Source organism: Cupressus sempervirens, chromosome 5 (assembly GCF_028749045.1).
Source record: "Cupressus sempervirens isolate cs-2001-9-10 chromosome 5, ASM2874904v1, whole genome shotgun sequence".
NCBI classification, from domain to species: Eukaryota; Viridiplantae; Streptophyta; class Pinopsida; order Cupressales; family Cupressaceae; genus Cupressus; species Cupressus sempervirens.
In genome coordinates, this window is record NC_143122.1 from 105,947,256 (window position 1) to 105,961,464 (window position 14,209).

Sequence of the window (14,209 nt, forward strand, 5' to 3'; positions counted from 1 at the left end):
ATAAAAGCATCGAATCTCCATGAGCAACATCCATAGAAAATCATGCCCACAACAACTCTCTATTGGCAACTGAAGTATCACTGATAATCAAAGTATCCATTGGTTCTTAATAAGAAAAATATATCTCAAAATAGATCACCATATCCATTGGTTCTCAACAAGCAACCAAGAATATCTCAAAATCATACTGATCGAAGACTCTAAAATGGTTGAGTCAAACATGTCAAAACATGACATCATTAAGAATCAATTCACATATCAGTCCCATCATGGCGACTAGAATATAACCAAGGATAACTGATCGATGACCAAAATAATGGTTAAGTCAAGGGTCTCAAACATAAGAATCTCAACTTTAACAATCAGTAATCACAACCAATACATAGAGCATTCCATCACATAATCATGGTTGGGTTTATAAAGATCGAGAATAAAACATCATCATGACATCACAATCACATAACCCCCAAGCCTCTGGTAGACATCCTATACTGGTCAACACTAGTCAACCCAAAACCCAAAACATTAGCATAAGGAATACACAATGTAAACACATGTTTTGGTTTTGCTAAGTTTCAAATTTAAATTCAAATGCAAAGTCTTAGTTTATGTTTCCAAGTTTAGAGGAAGAATTAGAAGAACATTTTCCTACATTTTTCCATGTATTATTTTTGGATGGATAAAAGTTTTCCGCTAAAATCCATTTCCAATTATAATATTTTATTAAAATCGTTCCCCACCAGCTTTCAATTAAATATCATATATTATATATATATATTTTATAATTTAAAACTATTATTTAAATCTTAATAATTAAATTATAAAATTATAAAATTATTCATCATTATAAAGATGAATTCCTAAATCTTTTATCAAATAATTTTAAATCTTTTAATAACATATTTACATATCATATATATATATATATATATATTTAAATATATATACATACATTTATATAATATGTAACTATTTATTATTTCATAAAATCAAATTAACAATTTCGTTTTACACCATACAACATAACAATGCGAATCGATTTTCATAAACATTTTATGCAACATAAACATTTTTTTAAAAAAATGCATTTCATATAATATAAAATTTGTTTTGAAAAAAACACATAACTCATGTATAACTCTGCTACTGCAGCACGCAAACCCTGCTGTCGCAGGGCCTGCAGCAGCAGTGGGTACACAGTACCCACTGACATCGTAGTACCTGCGACGACAGGTACCTGTGACCATCAGGTATATGAAAAGGGGTTTGTCCCTCCTCTTTTGCATAATTCTTTTTTTTTTAAATTCGCATTAGCGATTTCAATCGCCACTTATAATATATATGCGAGTTCATTTTTTTATAACGTTTTCTCATAAAATCATTACCATGCGATATGGCATTAAACTCTATCGCGATTTGATATTCAATTATTAAATAAATAAACATATATGTGTATATATACATATGTGTATATATATATATATATATATATATATATATATAAGGATAGATATATATATATATATATATGTATATATATATATATGTGTATATATACATATATATACATGCAAAGTTTATCACTATCACAGCACGTACATATATATGTATATGTGTATGTAGATTGAAAATATACACAGGTTATTTAGAAATTCAAATTTTCAGAATTTTCTTATAAACTTTTGATCTCAAATTTATCTAATAATCTAATGGGTTTGGCTATGAATTTTCAACCCTAGCCCCGTGTCATTTTCAGATCTAAGCATATAGAACCCTCAAGTAAATTTTAATTGCCCAAATTGAAAATGCATAATGGAATATGAGTTTCCTCAGAAGACATATGGAAGACACGAAGAAGACAGGAATGCATAATGCAGAAATAGCATAAGTAAAATCACAAGAATCTACCCGGATTTTGATGCTAATTCACTCTTCCTCAGAAAACCTGCAGAGCAAGCTCCCTTCTTCAGAATTTTTGAGTCCTCCAATGCTCCAATTGTTCTCCACACTATCTACGCTATGTCTAAGCTTCTAAGGATGCCTGAATATAAAGAGCTCTTAGGGAACCTCTAGAATGCTTCTAGAAATAGCTGGAAGGTCTCACCAACTAAGCATGGGTCTTTTCCAACCTTTTTGATGAGCCATAGGGTTGTAGACACCATGTGCTTAATTGATGCACTAACCCCCGTGTTGTTGACATATGAGAAATAGAGAAATACGTTAATTCCCATGCAAGCTTATAACTCCAATTACTTTTTAAATAATTTCCATGTAAATATTTATAATTCCCATTTTAATTTCTTTTATTTTTTAAATTTTTATAACTTTTATTATTATTATTTGTTTATTAATTTATTAATATTTTATAATTATTATTTTTTTTTTTAATTTCTAATTTTCTTTTTTTTTTATTTAATTCTTTTCTCTCAATTAATTCTCCTTGAATTACTTATAATCAAAATATCAAAGATCATGATATTTAATCTTCTCAAATAATTAATTTATTAATTAAATCCATTTGTTGAGACTTTAATTAATAGAAAATTCACCATAGACCTCCAAGATAAAATATGAAAACCCATCATAGGACAATTCATGCAAAATCAATCTAAAGGATTAAAAATCATGAAATATGTCATCCGACACATTCAGTGGGTACTCAATTTTGATACTTGTCCTAACTCACTAGGACAAATGGTTTTAGGGTTTGGGATTTGGACTTGAGAATTTATCTCCCCTCTCTTATCATTTAGATAGTATAATAGGGTACGCTCATCCTGGCAATTCAGGGAAGTCGATACCCGGTACCTGCAACCTACAGAAAAACTATGCATGTACATAAAAAAAAAAAATATATATATATATAGTGCTAAGCTAAATAGGCAATGGCAGGAAGTGGTGCATCGTGTAGATCCCGACTAAGCAGGTGACTACGACTCCTTTCCTTAACCACATCAAAAATGTCATACAATTAGAAAACACGCACACCATACACATGCAAGTATGGGGTAAGTATCCATAATAAAACACATGAGATAATACACCATCTAACTAATCATCAACAATAACTAAAAACAATATAATGATCATCTTACATACATGAAATGTAAAGTCTAAATGATCTCATCATATAACAACTGAATCCATAACATAATGTCTGATAGTGTCAAAACAATACCACTAATACATTAACATAAAGCTAGTCTATCATAGTCTGATAATAATAGCAATAATATGTCCAGAAAAGATGTGAACGAGGGTAGGCACTACACGAAATTATTTAATTAAATGGAGTACTTACTTCTAATTAATTTTAAAAAGTTATTTAATTAAATGAGAAGCCATTCCTAATTAATTAAATAAAGTTATTTAATTAAATAAGAAAAGTGTCTCTAATTAATTAAAGATTATTTAATTAAATAGAAAAAGTAATTATGAGAGCATATCTCATTTTATTAAATTAAATATCTCAACAAAATCTCTCTTCAGTTCAGAAAGGGAAATTTCCAGTTCACTATTGATCAAAAATGAGTTAAATGAGTTAACTCCTTTTTCTACTCAAATTGAATCAGTCAACTCCTTATTTTACTTAAAATAAATCTGTCAACTCTCTTTAATTTGGAAATCTTCCTTTATGACTGAGCTTCACTTTTAATCCTGACCGTTGATTGAAATCGATCTCAACCGTTGATGAGTTCCACGAAAGTCTATTTAAGAGACCCTCATCTCTTCATTTTGAAAGGTTGAATGAGAATTTGCATGGAATTGTTGCTGGAATTCATACTCACATTTGCTCATATTCACATATGCAAAGATCAAGTTTGACCAAAAGTTGACCAGATTTAACCACGGTTGACTTGAGTTGACCAATTTCAAAAAGAATTTTGAAATAATTAAACAAAATTATTTAATTAAATGAAGTACTTACTTCTAATTAATCAAACAAAGTTATTTAATTAAATGAGAAGCCATTCCTAATTAATTAAATGAAGTTATTTAATTAAATAAGAAAACTGTCTCTAATTAATTAAAGATTATTTAATTAAATAGAAAAAGTAATCATGAGAGCATATCTCATTTTATTAAAATAAATATCTCAACAAAATCTCTCTTCAGTTCAAAAAGGGAAATTTCCAGTTCACTATTGATAAAAAATGAGTTAAATCAGCTAACTCCTTTTTCTACTCAAATTGAATTAGTTAACTACTTATTTTACTCAAATTAAATCTGTTAACTCCCTTTAATTTGGAAATGTCCCTTTATGACTGAACTTCACCTTTAATCCTGACGTTTGATTGAAATCGATCTCAACCGTTGATGAATTCTAGGAAAGTCTATTTAAGAGACCCTCATCTCTTCATTTTGAAAGGTTGAATGAGAATTTGCATCGAATTGTTGCTGGAATTCATACTCACATTTGCTCATATTCACATACGCAAAGATCAAGTTTGACCAAAAGTTGACCAAATTTAACCACGGTTGACTTGAGTTGACTAGTTTCAAAAAAAAATTTGAAATAATTAAACGAAATTATTTAATTAAATGGATTACTTACTTCTAATTAATTAAACAAAGTTATTTAATTAAATGAGAAGCCATTCCTAATTAATTAAATGAAGTTATTTAATTAAATAAGAAAAGTGTCTCTAATTAATTAAAGATTATTTAATTAAATAGAAAAAGTAATTATGAGAGCATATCTCATTTTATTAAATTAAATATCTCAACAAAATCTCTCTTGAGTTCAAAAAGGAAAATTTTCAGTTCACTATTGATGAAAAATGAGTTTAATCAGTTAACTCATTTTTCTACTCAAATTGAATCAGTTAACTCCTTATTTTACTCAAATCAAATCTGTTAACTCCCTTTAAATTTTTGGAAATCTCCCTTTATGACTGAACTTCACCTTTAATCCTGACCATTGATTAAAATCAATCTCAACTGTTGATGAGTTCTAGGAAAGTCTATTTAAGAGACCCTCATGTCTTCATTTTGAAAGGTTGAATGAGAATTTGCATCGAATTGTTGCTGGAATTCATACTCACATTTGCTCATATTCATATACACAAAGATCAAGTTTGACCAAAAGTTGACCAGATTTAACCATGGTTGACTTGAGTTGACTAGTTTCAAATTTTTTTTTAAATAATTAAACAAAATTATTTAATTAAATGGAGTACTTACTTCTAATTATTTAAACAAAGTTATTTAATTAAATGAGAAGCAATTCCTAATTAATTAAATGAAGTTATTTAATTAAATAAGAAAACTGCCTCTAATTAATTAAAGATTATTTAATTAAATAGAAAAAGTAATTATGAAAGCATATCTCAATTTATTAAATTAAATATCTCAGAAAAATCTCTCTTCAGTTCAAAAAGGGAAATTTCCAGTTCACTATTGATCAAAAATGAGTTAAATGAGTTAACTCCTTTTTCTACTCAAATTGAATCAGTTAACTCCTTATTTTACTCAAATTAAATCTATTAACTCCCTTTAATTTGGAAATCTCCCTTTTTGACTGAACTTCACGTTTAATCCTAACAGTTGATTGAAATCGATCTCAACTGTTGATGAGTTCCTGGAAAGTCTATTTAAGAGACCCTCATCTCTTCATTTTGAAAGGTTGAATGAGAATTTGCATCAAATTGTTGCTGGAATTCATACTCAAATTTGCTCATATTCACATACGCAGAGATCAAGTTTGACCAAAAGTTGATCAAATTTAACCACAGTTGACTTGAGTTGACTAGTTTCGAAAAGAATTTAGAAATAATTAAACAAAATTATTTAATTAAATGGACTACTTATTGTTTGCATGGCAGGGCCTGGGATTTCTTCTCTGTTGGTGAGAACAGATGGTTCTTCTCCAACTATGCATGCAATGCGATATGAATCATTTTATTCAGGGGAGAGCTCCAAGCTGAAAAAAGTTAATGGTTATTTTCCGCGTAGCCATGATCGCCCTATTCTGGTTATTCCTCCAATGGTTGTAATGGAGGACATTGATTATTGGACCAAGCATGCTTTGATATGCAAATTTCTTGGAATCGGGATTTCCCTATCCGCTCTTGAGGCATGGATCTACCTCTCATGCCAGGTGGAAGGCGATATGGAGATTATGTTGGCAGGGATTAGTTATTTTTTTGTTGTATTCTCTTGCATGTCTGATCGGGATCATGTTTTTGAAGGAGGCCCTTATTTCTACAACCATGTGGCGTTATTTGTCAAACCTTGGCATTCAAGTTTTAATTCTGCCGAGGATCTCCCTTCAACAGTGCCAATTTGGGTTCGCTTGCCTCGTCTTCCCTTGGAATTTTGGCGTGAAGACATCCTTTGACAAATTGCTACTTTTTTTGGGAAGTCGACTGCGATCACACATCAATCCCTCAATAAAAAGGTTATTTCTTATGCTAGAATTTGTGTTCAAATTAATTTGAATAACCCATTACCAGATTCTTTGGAAATTTGTATGGGGGATTCTTCTTGGGTGCAGCAGTTAGATTATGAATCCCTCCCTTTTTGTTGCCGGATTTGTCATGAGTATGGTCATTTACAGTGTCAGTGCCCTCGTAACTCGAGTTTCAAAGGAGTGGATGGTTCTACAGCTGGCAATGCTGGTGGTTTGGTAGATACTACAGGGAAAGGACAATCTCAAATGGATAATACTACCAAGGGGATGAATCCGCAAGATGCTACAGGTAAGGGTAAGGCTCAAATGCAGGATAAGGATGGATTTACCCCTATTCGCCCTTGAGCTAAGGGATGTGGTCAAAAGAGGCCTTTGAAAGAAAGATTATCTAATTCAAGTTTTAACTGCTTTGAAGTGTTGGATAGTATGGTTCTAGAGGAGGGTATTCCTCCTCCTATCTCTTCTGATCCATTTTTCCCAGATGAGCGATCTATTCCTAATGATGCCTATGGGGCATCCCAAGTTGTAGTATATCAAAACTGTGAGGTCCCTGTAGCTCCTGTAACAGAGGCTCTGGTGACTCCTACAGTGTTGGAGGATAATGATGTTGTTTTAGATGACTTGGTTAAGGATGTGCTACCATCAGGTAAGGGCAAGGGTTCTCCTCTCCCCTTGGGGTTGCTACCCTGACCCTTTAAGCGGGCTTCTTCTACTCCCCCTCTAAGGAGTGGGCTCAAAACAAACCAAGAGAATATTAAACTCACAGGAGATATATTGATTGAGTCTGGTTCAGTGAAACCTTTGGATTCTCATTTTCCCAATTCTACCCAATGATGATTATTCTATCATGGAATGTAAGGGGGTTGAATAGCATCCCTAGACAAAAGGCTATTCATAACTTGGTGGTTGATCATAGTCCTGATGTTTTTTGTATCCAAGAGACTAAGCTCTCTGTGGAGTCTATGGTCCAACATGCCTCTAGTATTTGGTCTCATGGCCAATGCCATTGTGTTGGGGCAATAGGCAGTGCGGGTGGTTTAGCTATATTTTGAGATCCTCAAAAAATTTCTCCTCTTGGCTGGATGTTTTCTCGCTTAGCTCTCTATATGGTAGCTTCTGCTCTAGACTCAGGAGAGGTAATCATGGTTACTAATGTGTATGCACCTGTTGATCTTGTGGGAAAGGAGGAACTTTGGGAACATATTCAATATGTTAGAAATTGTCATCCTTATCATCCTTGGGTGTTAGCAGGGGACTTCAATTCAGTTGTAAGTCGAGAGGAGAAGCATGGTGGTTTGGCTAGATTGGGGCCCTCTTCTGCTCTTCTTTGGCAACACATATCTCTTTTGCATCTCTCTGATGTTAAGCCTTCTAATGGTCTCTATACCTAGAATAATCGTAGGACTAGTGTTGCTACTATCTCAGAACGTCCGGATAGATTTCTTGTTTCTTGCTTCTGAGTTAGTGGCACCCTTACTATCTCTTCAAAAATCCTTGATTGGAGGGGTTCATATCATTGGCCAATCAAATTTTTTGCTATAGGGGCTTATGTTCCAAAGCATCCTCCTTTTAAGTTCCAGTTGATGTGGCTTCGTGACTCCTCTCTTCATGATTTTGTTTTTTGTCGGTGGAAAGATGGTGCTCCTGCATATGGTACTACAATGTTCTCATTTTCTAAAAGGCTTCAATCAAGATATGGAATAGGGAATGCTTTGGGAACCTTCACTTTATGAAGAGGCTTTCTCAAGAAGATCTTGATGTCATCACAAGGGAGATTAGAGATCGAGGTTTCTCAGAGGATCTTGGCAAGGCTGAATCCCTTGCTTCTAGAGCTCTAGAAGAATGGGAACTTCAAGAGGAAATTTTTTGGAAGCAAAAGGCTAGAGTTGATTGGCTCCAAGAAGGTGATCGAAACACTACCTTTTTCCATAAAACAGTGCAATCTCGCCAGAATCAGAGCACTATCTCTTCTTTGGTTAATTCTCAAGGTATCCAACTAAATTCCTTGCCAGCTTTGTTCTAGGAGGCTATTTGGTACTTCTCTACCCTCTTCTCTGAGGACTCTCCTCCTGCTGATAATGAAGAAAATCTTATTTTGTCCTGTATTCCTTCCCTTATCACTCAGGAAATGAATGATTATCTCATGCGTCCTATCTCTTTGGAAGAGCTGGAGGAGGTGGTCTTTGGCATGCCTAAGGGGAAGGCTCCTGGTCCTAATGGCTTTCTAGTTGAATTCTTTCAGGAATTTTGGGACATCATTAATCATGATTTGTTGGAGGTGGTTAAAGAATCCTATGCTAGCAAGCAGATGCTTCGAGCTTTGAACTCTACATTCTTGACTCTTATTCCTAAGAGAGAGGGTGCTAATCAGTTCAAGTTTTTTAGACCAATTGCCTTATGTAATGTGGTTTACAAAGTTATTACTAAGTTGATTGCTGAGAGACTGAAAAGGTGGCTTCCCATTATTATCTCAGAAGAACAAGGTGGTTTTGTTGCTGGCAGACAAATTTTGGATGGGGTGGTTATTACTACTGAGGCTATTCACTCTATGGCTACTTCAAGGGAGAGAGCCATGTTTGTTAAGCTGGATATGGCTAAGGCCTACGATAGAGTTAAATGGAGCTTCCTAAGGAGTATTCTTCTTTCTTTTGGATTTAGCTCTGACTGGGTGAGTTGGATTATGAGTTGTGTTACTTCTGCCTCTTTTTTTGTTCTTATTAATGGTTAACCTTCTCAACTATTTGGTGCTTCTAGAGGCCTCCGCCAGGGTGACCCTCTCTCCCCATATCTATTCATCATCATGGTTGAAGGCTTGGGCAGATTCATTAAGCATCAGGTGTCCTAGAATTCTATTCAAGGCTGGCGGTGGGGTAATGGCTTAACTTCTCTTTCCCATCTTCAATTTGTTGATGATTCTGCTCTTGCTGGTCTTGCTAGGATCAAGGAAGCTGAAGCCTTTCAACATGCTTTGGACATTTATTTGGTAGCTTCAGGCCAGAAAGTTAATTAGCACAAATCTTCCATTTACTTTTTTAACACTCCTGATTCTATTCAGCACAGGATTGTTGGTATCCTACGGTTTTAGATAGGATCACTTCCTTTGACTTATCTTGGCATTCCTATTGCTGTTTCTAGGTAGCCATGTCTCTTGTGGCAAAATTTAATTACCAAGCTTTAGGATAAGGTAAATCGTTGGACTCATAGATGGCTTTCTACTGATGCCCAGGTTACTCTTCTTCAAGCTGTTATCCAAGCTCTTCCTACTTATCGAAGCATGGTTCACACTGCACCTATTTACTTTCTCAAAGAGTTTGATGCTCTTTCTCGACAATTCCTTTGGAATGGTAATTTGCATAGTACTAAATGGAGCTTGGTTAATTGGGCAACTGTTTGTAGGCCTAAAAAGGAGGGTCGTCTTGGTCTTCGATCTGCTCTATTGAGTAGTCAAGCTTTGGCTGCTAAACTTTATTAGCGATGGTGCTCTGGACAACATCAACTTTGGGCTCATATTATCACTCATAAATATTTTCATGGTGTTGATCCTTGCTCTGTTTCTGCACTTCCTCTTAAAGGTCGTGGCTCAATGGTTTGGCATACTTTGAAGATAGGTGCGATGTTGGTAAAGAGGGGTCTGTTCTGGATATGTAAAGGAGGTTCTCAGGCTTTGTTTTGGTCTGATGCTTGGGATGCATTCCCTTCCATTTTATCCATATACCCTCATCTTCAGCCTCTTTGTGACTCTTTTCTTGCCGCTGGATGGGATAAAGTGGCTCATTACAAGACTCCTTATCAATTGGGACCTGTTGTTGGTTATAGATGGAAGCATTCTTCTGATTGGCCTCCTAGAGGTACAAACATAGATCGTCAGGAGCTTTCTCAAATTCTGGCCTCTAGAGAGTGTTCTTCTTTGCTTGGTCCAGATCTTTTGGCTTGGGGTGGTACCTTGTCTGGTAAATATAATGTCTCTGCTGGGTATCAGGAGATAACTAGACAATTATTTGGGGATGCTGAGGTCCCTTGGTGGAAGCAAGTTTGGAATAAAGTTTCTTGGTCCAAGTGCAATTTTTTCATGTGGCTAGTGGCTCACAATCGTTGTCTTACTTGGGATAATCTTTGTAAACGTGGATTTCATGGCCCCTCTTATTGTGTTTTGTGTGGTAATGGTGAGGAGTTTGTCTCCCATCTATTCTTCCATTGCTCCTATTCTACTCAAATATGGCACCTTTGGTGGAGTGCTTGGGGTTGCTCTTGTCGGCATGCTTCCTCTTTGCCTGAGTTCTGGGCCTGCTTGGGTACTGCTCCCTCCAAGTCTTCTTCTCTCCATGCTGCTTGGATTGCTAGCCCATCTTTCATGCTTTGGAATATCTGGTTGGAGAGGAATCATCACATATTCCAAGATGTTTAGCTTGGTGTTTTGCATCTTTGGTGGAAAATATCACATTCTCTTCAAGAAACTATTCTTGTGAAGTGTGAGCTTGATGGGGGTATGGATCCGATTGATCTTGCTATCTTTAATCGCCTCAATTTTCATCTGCAGGATGGGGCTGCAGCTCATAGGTTTCCTTCTATGTCTAGGAAAATTCACCATCAGAGGAAGGGTCGGGTTAACTAGGATGGGCACTGGACTCCTCCTCCCTGTGGAGTTCTGAAAATTAACACTGATGGTTTTTCCCGTGGGAATCCTGGTCCGGCTGGTATACGCGAAGTGGCTTGTTGTAGTTCTGGAGAAGTTAAATTTTTCTTCTTAGTTCATAAGGGTAATTATACTAACAATCTCATGGAAGCTTAGGCTATTTTATATGCTGTGGAACAGTGTTGCTTGTGAGGATGGAGTACGATTATCTGTGAGTCTGATTCCTAGGTGGTAGTGAATATGCTTTCTTCGCAAGAGCTTGAAGATGTTAGTTCGCAGCTGGCCACTATTGTTAAGCAGATTCTTTTCTTCTCTTCCTCTTTTCAGTTCATTAGGTTCACGTATATTCCTCGTGAATGGAATAGAATTGCTGATTGTTTAGCCAAATGGGCTTCTAGTCATGATCCAAGTTGGAATATTAGGGATAGGAGGCAATTGTCCTTTGAGATGGTGCATGAATTTGATGATATTGTTGCTCAGGATCGAGCTCCTTGTTGAGCTCTCCTTGTTGTATTCCTTTTTGTCTTAATAAAATTTTTACCACTCTTTTTGTGAAAAAAATGGAGTACTTACTTCTAATTAATTAAACAAAGTTATTTAATTAAATGAGAAGCCATTCCTAATTAATTAAATGAAGTTATTTAATTAAATAAGAAAAGTGTCTCTAATTAATTAAAGATTATTTAATTAAATAGAAAAAGTAATTATGAGAGCATATCTCATTTTATTAAAATAAATATCTCAACAAAATCTCTTTTCAGTTCAAAAATGGAAATTTCCAGTTCACTATTGATCAAAAATGAGTTAAATCAGTTAACTCCTTTTTCTACTCAAATTTAATTAGTTAACTACTTATTTTATTCAAATTAAATCTATTAACACCCTTTAATTTGAAAATCTCCCTTGATGACTGAACTTCACCTTTAATCCTGACCGCTGATTGAAATCGATCTCAACCGTTGATGAATTCTAGGAAAGTCTATTTAAGAGACCATCATCTCTTCATTTTAAAAGGTTGGATGGGAATTTGCATCGAATTTTTGCTGGAATTCATACTCACATTTTCTCATATTCACATACGCAAAGATCAAGTTTGACAAAAAGTTGACCAGATTTAGCCATGGTTGATTTGAGTTGACTAGTTTCAAAAAGAATTTTGAAATAATTAAACAAAATTATTTAATTAAATGGAGTACTTACTTCTAATTAATTAAACAAAGTTATTTAATTAAATGAGAAGTCATTCCTAATTAATTAAATGAAGTTATTTAATGAAATAAAAAAAGTGTCTCTAATTAATTAAAGATTATTTAATTAAATAGAAAAAGTAATTATGAGAGCATATCTCATTTTATTAAATTAAATATCTCAAAAAAATCTCTCTTCAGTTCAAAAAGGGAAATTTCCAGTTCACTATTGATAAAAAATGAGGTAAATGAGTTAACTTCTTTTTTTACTCAAATTGAATCAGTTAACTTCCTATTTTACTCAAATTAAATCTATTAACTCCTTTTAATTTGAAAATCTCCCTTTATGACTGAACTTCGCCTTTAATCCTGACAATTGATTGAAATCAGTCTCAACCATTGATGAGTTCCAGGAAAGTCTATTTAAGAGACCCTCATCTCTTCATTTTGAAAGGTTCAATGAGAATTTGCATCGAATTGTTGCTGGAATTCATACTCACATTTGCTCATATTCATATACACAAAGATCAAGTTTGACCAAAAGTTGACCAGATTTAACCACGATTGACTTGAGTTGACTAATTTCGAAAAGAATTTTAAAATAATTAAATGAAATTATTTAATTAAATGAAGTACTTACTTCTAATAAATTAAACAAATTTATTTAGTTAAATGAGAAGCGATTCCTAATTAATTAAATGAAGTTATTTAATTAAATATGAAAACTATCTCTAATTAATTAAAGATTATTTAATTAAATAGAAAAAGTAATTAAGAGAGAATATCTCATTTTATTAAATTAAATATCTGAACAAAATCTCTCTTCAGTTCAGAAAGCGAAATTTCCAGTTCATTATTGACAAAAAATGAGTTAAATCAGTTAACTCTTTTTTCTACTCAAATTGAATCAGTTAACTCCTTATTTTACTTAAATTAAATCTGTTAACTCTCTTTAATTTGGAAATCTCCCTTTATCATTGAACTTCACCTTTAATCCTAACTGTTGATTGAAATTGATCTCAACCATTGATGAATTCCAGGAAAGTCTTTTTAAGAGACCCACATCTCTTCATTTTGAAAGGTTGAATGAGAATTTGCATCAAATTGTTGCTGGAATGCATACTCACATTTGCTCACATTCACATACACAAAGATCAAGTTTGACCAAAAGTTGACCAGATTTAACTACGATTGACTTGAGTTGACTAGTTTCGAAAAGAATTTTGAAATAATTAAACGAAATTATTTAATTAAACGGAGTACTTACTTCTAATTAATTTTAAAAATTTATTTAATTAAATGAGAAGCCATTCCTAATTAATTAAATGAAGTTATTTAATTAAATAAGAAAAGTGTCTCTAATTAATTAAAGATTATTTACTTAAATAGAAAAAGTAATTATGAGAGCATATCTCATTTTATTAAATTAAATATCTCAACAAAATCTCTCTTTAGTTCAAAAAGGAAAAATTTCAGTTCACTATTGATCAAAAATGAGTTAAATCAGTTAACTCCTTTTTCTACTCAAATTGAATCAGGTAACTCCTTATATTACTAAAATTAAATATGTTAACTCCCTTTAATTTGGAAATATTCCTTTATGACTGAACTTCACCTTTAATCCTGACTGTTGATTGAAATCGATCTCAACCATTGATGAGTTTCAGAAAAGTCTATTTAAGAGACCCTCATCTCTTCATTTTGAAAGGTTGACTGAGAATTTGCATCGAATTGTTCCTGGAATTCATACTCGCATTTGCTCATATTCACATACGCAAAGATTAAGTTTGACCAAAAGTTGACCAGATTTAACCACGATTAACTTGAGTTGACTAGTTTCAAAAAAAATTTAAAATAATTAAACGAAATTATTTAATTAAATGAAGTACTTACTTCTAATTAATTAAACAAAGTTATTTCATTAAATGCGAAGCCATTCCTAATTAATTAAATGAAGTTATTTAATTAAATAAGAAA